Genomic DNA, 10829 nt, shown 5'->3' with positions numbered 1-10829 from the left:
CAAAGCTGAAAACCAAAGCAATAGAAAATGATAATATTTAAATAATACTTAGCAATGAAAAGGAGTAAAGTATTGATACTTGCAATAACAGATGAATCTGAAATTCATTATGCTGAGTAAAAGGAATCATTCTCAATATGTTACATACTATATGATTCTATTTTATGTCATTCTCAATAAATACTGTAATGGAGAACAGATTAGTGGTTGGCATGGGTTAGGCATGAGAAGGGGGTTTAATTATAAAGGGATGCACAAGGCAGATTTGGGGACTAATGCACCTGGTTTGTATCATCACTTTATGGCGGTTACATGATTAAAAAAAAAAAAAAAAAAAGCAACTTTATGCTAATTTTAAAAAACAAAATTCTAAAATAAAAGATTGTTTCAATGGGGGAAGTGGATAGAGCTTAAATATGTAATTGACAATGAGGATATTATTTTTACTATAGTAATTTCTAGAGTACATTTTTGTTATAGTAGTAAACTCAGTAGAGCTTACAAAGCCTATAATAACAAAACTTAACATCCTTGTTTGCACTTCCAACCATGAACTGATAAGCAGCTCAATTTCTTCTCTTACTTGGGGTCATGACAATATACTTTCCTTGGGTACCATTCATATTTGTCAAGGACAAAAACAAATAAAAAACTTTGCAGAAAACTGATCAGCTAGCCACCCAGATGAGCATCTAATTTCCTATGCTATATGTGAAGTTGCTTTATATATCTGCAGCGGTAGAAGTCAAACTCTGTCACATTACTACCAATTTAGTTGTATGTAAAGTACATATGACTGCATTATTTTTCTAATTTACATTTGTTATATAGCTTTTCTTTGGCAGTGTTGAGGGGAGCATTTGGTGTGTTTTTCTACTTTCTGATTTGCTTTTGTTCCTTCAGGATCCCTTTAATTCTCCACTTTCTCCTTTCTTCCTGTTCACTTCCGCATGTGTGTACATTATTGTTCCTTTTCTATTTATTGCCTAATCTCCCAGAAGCAATTGATATCTATGACTTCCAACTCAGTTATTGTAATTGTTCAAATGTTTTCCCTTTATCTCTCAGACATGTTTTCAGTGGGTTTCTTCATGGTGAAAAAGGAATGTGTCTTTCTGGGATGATTTTGTCTAAGCCCCATCTCCCTTGAGAACTTGCACCCACCCCCATCTCTTTTATCATTCAGTCTCTTCAGATTCCATGCTATCTCAACTCAGGGCTCTGGTATAAGCCATCTACTGGAATATCATGTTTATTTCTCTCCCTATACATAAATTGAGGATTACAGTAATCTCTGTCTCCTGATATGCTGAGATATGGGCTATGTTTAGTTTTATTTGCTCTCCTTGTTGATCTGTACGGTTTTATGGATAATATGCAGAGAAACTCAGATTTAGTGAATTTTAGAATGACCTAGAAGGCAAAGACATAACATTTTTAGTGGAGCAGAATTCTTGTTCATTTTAAGAAGTTTAAAAAATATAAAAATGAAAAGTAAAAACAACGTAAAGATAAATGTTGTGAATATTTTGATGCTTATCAGTATTTTATGACAAAATGCACAGATGTAAATATATACATATGTAAATATATTTTTCATAGCTTGTATCAGGTCATATAACTTTTGTGTATTTTTTCTCTTAATGCCATATTTTTAGAATATTCCTATGTTGTAACATTTTCAGCATGCTTTTCCATAGTATTTTATCAAATGTATCCTAGAAGTATTATTCATCATAGATTGCTACACATCAATATATTTATGCACACGATCTAAAAGTAATTTTAATGTTATTATAAGACAAACACAGAAACTACAGTGTATAAAGATTTATTCTCAAGTTCAATAGGTAATTAATACTGCTTTTCTTAGTAGTCAAAGTAGCTATATTTATTATTAAGAGATGGTTACCTATCTTGCTGGTCAGTAACAAGTGATGATTAATTATGGAATGCTTTATTTTACAAAAGACATTTTGAATACCTTTGAAAAATCTAGGGAAAATCCCATAAAACTGCAACAATTAACACTGCTGTGAAAATTTAAGAATGGATAAATTCTGCTGAGTTGCTGGGTTCATGATACCATCTGTTCAATCTATTTTTCAAACAATCTGTTCTAATACATTACTAAATATGTCTCCAGAACTCATATCCCACCCTCAGTAAGACATAGATTTCTTAGTGTGAAAACAATTTTTGTTACAACTTTATTAACTTAAATTCAGAATATGGCAATTAGCTCAGTCCTACTAAAATTCATAATCTTATTACCTTTAAGGAGATAGCCAACAGTTTATTTTTTACTTTGTTTCTTTTCATTGTTTGAAGAATCATTTTCTGTTATATTTCATCTGCTGTCAATATTCTATTTTTTGCACTAAGCATTAATATCTAAGTCACAGTTCTGCTTTCCAAATTTCATTGGAGAGGATGTTTGGAGAAAAGCTCTGACACTGGTACATTGGAACATGGGACATAGAGTTAAATCATGTTCCTTTTCCCACTTGAATCTGTGCCTGACAGAAATCTTGGGTGGCATATATCATCCCATCCCTCCATTTTCAGTCACCTTACCCATTCCTGTGATAAAGGACCTTTACAGTGGCTGGTTCACTGACTCGCTGTGTCTCCCACAGGGAGCACACAGGAAAAGCTCTAATCTAAACTGTAGGGGCTTAGAAAATAGTGGGCATAATCCCTGGTAGCACATGTCTCTGTTGGGTCTGCTCCAGATTAATGTAAAAACACATTAAAAACCAGTCTTCTCACAGAATGCAAAATGAGAATGGGGAAAACATCTATTGTTCTAATTCGTTCAGGCAACCATAGCAAAATATCACAGATTGGGTGTCTTAAACAACAGAAATTTATCTCCTCACAGTTATGAGGCTGAAAGTCCAAGATCAGGGTATCAGCAGGGTTGATTTCTCCTGAGGCTTCTCTCCTTAGCTTATAAATGGCCTCCCTCATGCTGCCTCTAGATTGTTGTAGACGGTTTTCCCTCTGTGTAAACGCACAGAGGTGTCTCTTTGTGTGTCCAAATTTTCTCTTCTTATTAAGTCACCAGTGAGACTGGTTTGGGGACCACCCCAATGGTCTCATTTTAACTTAATTGGCTCTTTAAATGTCCCATCTTCAGATACAGTCACATGCTGAGGCACTGATTAGGACTTCAGTACATGAATTTCAGGAAACACAATGCAGTGCATAATATCTATGTATCTATGTATCTATCCCTCCATCCATCTATCATCTACCTAATCATTTCTATTCTATCCCAACTACAGGTGTTTTGATCTAAAAAGGAACTTTTCCTTTCACCTACCTCCATTCTTTTCCTTGTCTTGCTCTAAGACAGTAGATCTTTAAAAATCCCCCTTTTCTTCCTCTTGATTTCCTGTGTCATAGCCTCCTCTTTCCAGTCACTTGGGAACATGAAGATAAGGGAATTTAAAATATATACTGACAATATTATTGTTCTTATGTATCTCCTCTTCTTGAAAATAAAACATCATACATATTAAAACATATAAATTTATATTTATATATGTAATGGTCCTTGTATTTCTAAAATATTTCTGATACCTTCTGAAATAATATAAATAGTGGAAAACAAATATATTAGCAATCTACAAAACATAGTAAACTGCATATATAAATTATAAGTAAGCAAGAAAATGGTATTTTAAAACTTTTTAGTGATTTCAACATTTTTAAAACCCCAACAATTCTTTGCTTTATAATATGAAAAAGCACTTTAGATGATATCAAATAATTCTTCAAATCTCAAGAGGAATTACACATTTTCCCCTTGAGTAGATAAATGTTCATCTTAATCTCCTGGGTATGGTTTCCTATAGTAATCTCCACTTTTCCCACATCTCAATGGTATCTTTCAACATAGTTTAAAGTTTTTAATACACTGTGAATTTCAGTAATTGAGTTTGCCTCAAACACTAAATTATATTATGTGAGAATATGTACAAGGATTAAAAATAACAAAGAGGATTTTAAATACATAAAGCTATCAGATCTAACTCTACTTCAGAATTTTCATCTTTATTGTTAAGTTGTTAATATTGTGCAAATGCCTTAAACTGAGCATTGCTTAATAAGAAAAATATTCTCATCCTGTTAAGGATAAAATTAATTCAGCTTAAATGATAGCAGATTCATTTAAATAAGAATAATTTTGACTATAAACTGAGAGAAAATATAGTTTTAAAATGGGTAAGGTTTTGAATCCAGACTAATACTAAAACAAACCAAAAAGACTTTACCCAAGAAGACAGATTGAACACACAACGATCATTCTATATTGCAGTAATAATTTCTGTGCAAAATGTTTTTAACATCATATTAACAAATATTCCTAAATTTTACATAACATTTTAAATGTTCCTAAACCAGAAAAGATGCAAAATCATACAGATTACTTATTCTTTACCTATTTATAAAGTACAGAGTTGTCATAATTGGGTAATGAGAACCAAATAAGTTAATCACAGTTTAACAAAAGATAACAGAGTTTTCAGCACCTTATAAACGGCCAACAAGGAAACATTTGTACTAAGGTGTGACATATGCAACTCTTTTTGCAACAATAGATAGATAAAATAGACAGATGATAGCTAGACAGACAGATAGAAAGATAGATAATGGATAGTAGGTAAATAGGCAGTAGAAAGATAGGTAGGTAACAAATGGTTGGATAGATAAATATGTAAGAAGAAACTGAAGCAATATAGTCTTTGAAAATGTCTTAGGAATTTAGTATTTAGAAATCCTAAATACTTAGATGTGTGAAAGGGATAAGAGGAAACAGCCAGGTGCTAGTAATGTTTTCTTCCCCCATGTTTGGGAATTAGAACTGCTTTCACTGAAAAGCAGAAAGATTAGAATGAGTATATAAAGACAAAAACTGGTCACAACAGCATTTACAGAGACCTTATTTCTCAAGTCCTTAGTTCTGTTAGGAATACTTTTTGCCAAGTAATTGTTCTCCAATAATGTGAGAGCTATTAATTTATAAATGACCATTTTCCCCTAAATTTGTCGTTCCTTTTTTCATTGAACTACCAGTAGTTTCCTTAATCACATAGCACTTCCTTAATAGTGAAATAAATAGGTTTATATTTTCTGATGGAATAGCTAGCATCCATAAAAAAGGCAAGGAAGGAATGTCCACCTTTCCTTTGGGGCAATTATATAGATTGTCGCCAGCAAGCATGTGCTCTCCAGGCTTCCTGAAATATTGATTGCTGTAATGGGTTTTTAACCGATGTGCCATTTTCCCACAAGACAAATTAAAGATCTCAAGAACAAGACTGACCAATCTCTGCATAGGTGCTCTGGAGACTACGATGGGAGGTGTCTTATGGCAAAAAGAAAAACTTCAGAGGAGTATAGAGGTCTTCCAAATCTTATTAAAACAGGGACTTTGGCAATCAGTTGGCTTCCTCAACACCATAAATTGGGAAATTCTCTGGTTGCTGCCCCCTCTACTTTCAAGCTAAATCCAACAATTCACACTCCTCTTTATCTCTTTTCCAATCCTGCATTTACTTAATATAAACTACATGCCCAGCATGAGGTTTTTTCCCTCCCCGTCCCCTCTTAAAACTACTTTTCATTTTCTCTTAAATGTGTGATTTTTAAAAAAATGTGTTGTTATATTAAGACTGTATTTTGTTCAAAGCAGTTTTAGTTTCCCAAAAAAATTGAGAGGAAGGTACAGCGGTATCCCAATCCCTGCCCCACACATGTACAGCTTCTCCATTATCAACATCCCTGAGTGGTACATTTGTTACAATTGGTGAACCTACACTGACACATCTTAATCACCGAAAGCCCATAGTTTACATTGATTTGCTCTTGGTGTTGTATATGCTAGCTATGGATTTTGTAAGTGTATAATATCATGTATCCATTATTATGATATGAAACAGAGCATTTTTACTGCCGTAAAATCCCCTCTGCTCCACCTCTTCATCCTTCTCTTCCCTCTCCCCACCTGCAACCCCTAATCTTTTTTACTGTCTCCATTGTATTCGCCTTTTCCAGAATGTCATAGAGTTGTGATGCTCTTTCACAGAGCAGAAGTTTGTCAGTTTAATGATGTATAGCTTACCAATTCTATTTTTCACTGATTAAGACTTTAGTGTTGCATCTATAAAGTTACCACCATACCCAAGGTAAACTAACTTTCCTCTTATGTTATCCTATACTTAGATACGTGATGTGTTTTGAGTTAATTTTTGTGAAGGATATAAGGTCTGTGTCTAGTTTTTTTTTTTTTTTTTTTTTTTTGCATACAGATGTCCAGTTGCTCCAGCACCATTTGTTGAAGAGATGGTCTTTGCTCCATAGTACTGCCTTTGCTCCTTTATAAAAAATCAGTCAACTATATTATGTAGGTCTCCTGTGCTATTTTGTTCCACTGATCAATTTCCTGTTTTTTCCACCAATTTCATGCTTCCTTAAGTACTGTAGATTATAGAAAGACTTGAAGTCAGGTAGTGTCATTCTCTACCTCTGTTCTTCAATATTTTGTTGGGTATTCTGGGTCTTTGACTCCCCATATGAACTTTAGAATTAGTTCATCCATATCCCCAAATAACTTGCTGAGATTTTGATTGGGATTGCATTGAAACTATAGGTCATGATAGGAAGAGTGAACATACTGACAATATGGAGTCTTCCCGTACATGAACACGGGCCATCTTTCCATTTATTTAGTTTTTCTTTTGTATTGTTCACCAGGCTTCCTGGTGTTTTCCAGGCTTCCTTATAGTTTTCCTCATATAGATCTTATATATATTTTGTTAGATTTATAACTATTTCATTTTTTGAATGCTAATGTAAATGGCACTGTGTTTTTAATTTCAAATTCTACTCATTCAATTACCTGTTCTATTTGTTTAACTGCTACTCTGTATCTACTTGCTGATATACAGGAAAGCAATTGACTTTTGTATAATAATGTCTACTCTCCAACCTTATTATTATTATTATTATTATTTTAAAGATTTTATTTATTTATTTGACAGAGAGAGACAGCCAGCGAGAGAGGGAACACAAACAGGGGGAGTGGGAGAGGAAGAAGCAGGCTCCCAGCAGAGGAGCCTGATGTGGGGCTCGATCCCATAATGCCGGGATCACGCCCTGAGCCAAAGGCAGATGCTTAACGACTGAGCCACCCAGGCGCCCCCCTCTCCAACCTTATTATAATCACTTATTAGTTTTAGGAATTTTTTGCCAATTCTTTCAGATTTTTTACACGGATGACCATGTCATCTACAAAGATAATCTTATTTCTTCGTTTCTAATCTATATATCCTTTATTTCCTTTTCTTGTCTTACTGTATTAGCTAGAACTTTCAGAATAATTTTTTTAAAAAGAATGGTGAAAGGAGACATCCTTGCCTTGTTCTGACCTTAGTGGGAAATTTTTGGGTTTCTCATTAAGTATGATGCTAGCTGTAGGGTTTTTGTAGATACTCCTAATTCAGTTGAGGATGTTTGGCTCTATTTCAGTTTACTGAGAGCTTTTTTTGTTTTGTTTTTCTTTTTTTTTTTTTTTAAATAAACGGTGGTTGGATTTTAGCAAATACTTCTTCTGCATCTATTGATACAGTCATGTGATTTTGCTTTTTTGGTCCAAAAAAAAAAAAATCATGTGATTTTGCTTTTTTGATTAAATTAATTGGCTTTTGAATTTCTAAACCTGCCTTACATATCTGGGATAAATCCCACTTGGTTGTGGTGTATAATTCTTTTTATACATTGATGGATCCAATTTGCTAATATTTTGTTGAGAAGTCTTGATCAAGAGAGATACCGATCTGTAGTTTTCTCGCAGTATCTTTGTTTGATTTTGTTATTAGGGTGATGCTGGCCACAAGGAATGAATTAGGAAGTATTCTCTCTACTTCCATCCTCCAAAAAACATTGCATAGAACTGGTAAAATTAATTCCTTAAGTTTTTTTTTTTTTTTAAGATTTTCTTTATTTATTTGAGAGAGAGAGAGCACAATCAGGGGAAGCAGCAGGCAGAGGGAGAGGGAGAAACAGGCTCCCCACTGAGCAGAGAGCCCAATGTGTGCCTTGATCCCAGGACCCTGGGATCATGACTTGAGCTCAAGGTAGACGCTTAACTGACTGAGCCACCCAGGTGCCCCATTCTTTAAGTTTTTGGTATAATTCATCAGTGAACACACCAGGGCCTGGTGTTTCCTGTTTTAGAAAATTGTTAAATATTAATTCAATTTCTTCAATAGATACAGGGCTATTCAGATTGTCTATTTTTCTTGTGTGAGTTTTGGCAAATTATGTCTTTGAAGGGATTGGCCTAGGGTGCCCGTGTGGCTCAGTTGGTTAAGCGTCTGCCTTTGGCTCAGGTCATGATCCTGGAGTCCCAGGATCAAGTCCCTCATCGGGCTCTCTGCTCAGTGGGGAGTCTGCTTCTCCCCCAGACCCTCCCCCTCTCATGTTTTTTCTCTTTCTCAAATAAATAAATAAAATCTTTAAAAAAAAAAAAAGGAATTGGCCCATTTCATCTAGTTGCCAAATTTCTGGGCATGGCATTGTTCATAGTACTCCTTTACTATCTTTTAATATTTATGGGGTCTGTAGTGATGTCCCTTCTTTCATTTCTGATGTTAACAATTTGTGTCCTCCCTTTTTCCCTTAGTTAGGCTGGCTAAAGGCTTATTGATTTATTTTTTCAAATAAACAGCTTTTGGTTTTGTTAATTTAATCTATTGATTTCCTATTTTAAATCCCATTGATTTCTGTTCTAATTATTAGTATTTCTTTTCTTCTGCTTACTTTGGATTTAACTTGCTGTTCTCTTTCTGTTTTCTTAATATGGGAATTTAGATTATTTTAGATCTTTCTTCTTATACATATAGTGCTATAAATTTCCCTATAAATACTGCTGTAGCTGCATCCCACAAGTTTTGATAAGTTCTTTCTTCTTTTTCATTTAGGAAAAAAAATATTTTTAAATTTCTCTTGAGAATTCTTTTTTGACCTATGTATTAAAGGGATACCAGGGAGATATTGTAGGTTCAGTTCCAGACCACTGCAATAAAGCAAATATCATAATAAAATGAGTCAAATGAAGTTTTTAGTTTCCCAGTGTGTACAGAAGTTATGTTTATTCCATATTGTAGTCTATTAAGTGTGCAATAGCATTATGTCTTAAAAAATATATATACCTTAATTAAAAAATAATTTTTTGCTAAAAAGCACTAACCGCCATCTGAACTTTTAGTGACTTATAATCACTGATCACAGATCACCATAACAAATATAATAATAATGAAAAAGTTTGAAATGTGGTAAAAGTTACCAAAATTGGATAAAGAGACATATAGTAAGCAAATGCTGTTAGAAAAACAGTACCCATAGACTTGCTTGATGCAGGGTCACCACATACCTTCAATTTATAAAAAATGCATTATCTATGAAGTACAATAAAATGAAGCAGAATAAAATGAGGTATGTCTGTATTGAGAAGTGTGCTGGTTAGTCTCCACATATTGTGGGATTTTCCTGTTATCTATTTTTGATTTCTGGTTTAATTCCATTTTGATCTAAGAGTAGAAGTGACAGGATTTCTTTTCTTTTAAATTTGTTAAGGTGTGTTTTATGGGCAAGAATGTGGTTGATATTCATGAATGTGAAGCTTAAAAAGAATATGCATACTGATGTTGTTGTCGAATTTAGTCTATAGATGTCAGTTACATACAGTTGATATGGTATTGTGTTCAACTATGTCCTTAGTAATTTTCCGCCTGCTGATCTGTCCATTTCTGAGAGAGGGTTCTGGAAGTCTCCAACTATGATAGTGGATTCATCTATTTATCTTTGTAGTTCTGTTAGTTTTTGCCTCTCACAGTTTGATGCTCTGTTGTTAGGCATATACACATTAAGAATTGTTATGTCTTCTTGGGGAATTGACCTCTTTGCCATTATATAATGTCCTTCTTTAACTGTAATAAATTTCTCTTTAAAATCTGCTGTCTGAAATTAATATAGCTATTTCTGCTTTCTTTTGATACGTATTAGCATACTGTATTTTCTCCATACATTTACTTCTAAATTGTATGTCTCTTTATATTTAAAATGTTTTTCTTGGGGCACCTGGGTGGCACAGCGGTTAAGTGTCTGCCTTCGGCTCAGGGCGTGATCCCGGCATTATGGGATCGAGCCCCACATCAGGCTCTTCCGCTATGAGCCTGCTTCTTCCTCTCCCACTCCCCCTGCTTGTGTTCCCTCTCTCGCTGGCTGTCTCTATCTCTGTCGAATAAATAAATAAAATCTTTTAAAAAATAAAAAATAAAAAAAATAAAATGTTTTTCTTGTTGACTTCATGAAATTGGATCTTGCTTTTTATTCACTCTGAGAATCTTTACCATTTAAATGGTGCATTTAGACCATTGGTTTTCAGTGATATTGATATATTTGGGCTCATATCTTCCATATGTGTCACTGTTTTCTATTTGATGCTCTTATACTTTGTTTCCATTCTTATCTTCTACTCTTTGTCTGCCTTTTGTGGTTTTAAATTAGCATTTTATAGAATTTAATTTTTCTCATTTCTTAGCATATAGAATATATTTTTTTCTGTTTGTCCTAGGGTTTGCAATAGATATTTACAGCTAATTTAGGTCCACTTTCAAATGACTGTATACCACTTCATCAGTAGTGTGAGTACCTTATTACAAAATAAACCTAATTCCTTCTTTTTGTTCTTTGTATAATTGCTGTCATTCTTTTTACTTATAAATAAGCATACAGAAGCATATATGATGAGGCGC

This window comes from Ursus maritimus, unplaced genomic scaffold (genome assembly GCF_017311325.1).
Source record: "Ursus maritimus isolate PB19 unplaced genomic scaffold, ASM1731132v1 scaffold_11, whole genome shotgun sequence".
In the NCBI taxonomy this organism is placed as follows: domain Eukaryota; kingdom Metazoa; phylum Chordata; class Mammalia; order Carnivora; family Ursidae; genus Ursus; species Ursus maritimus.
This window is presented reverse-complemented; position numbering follows the sequence as displayed.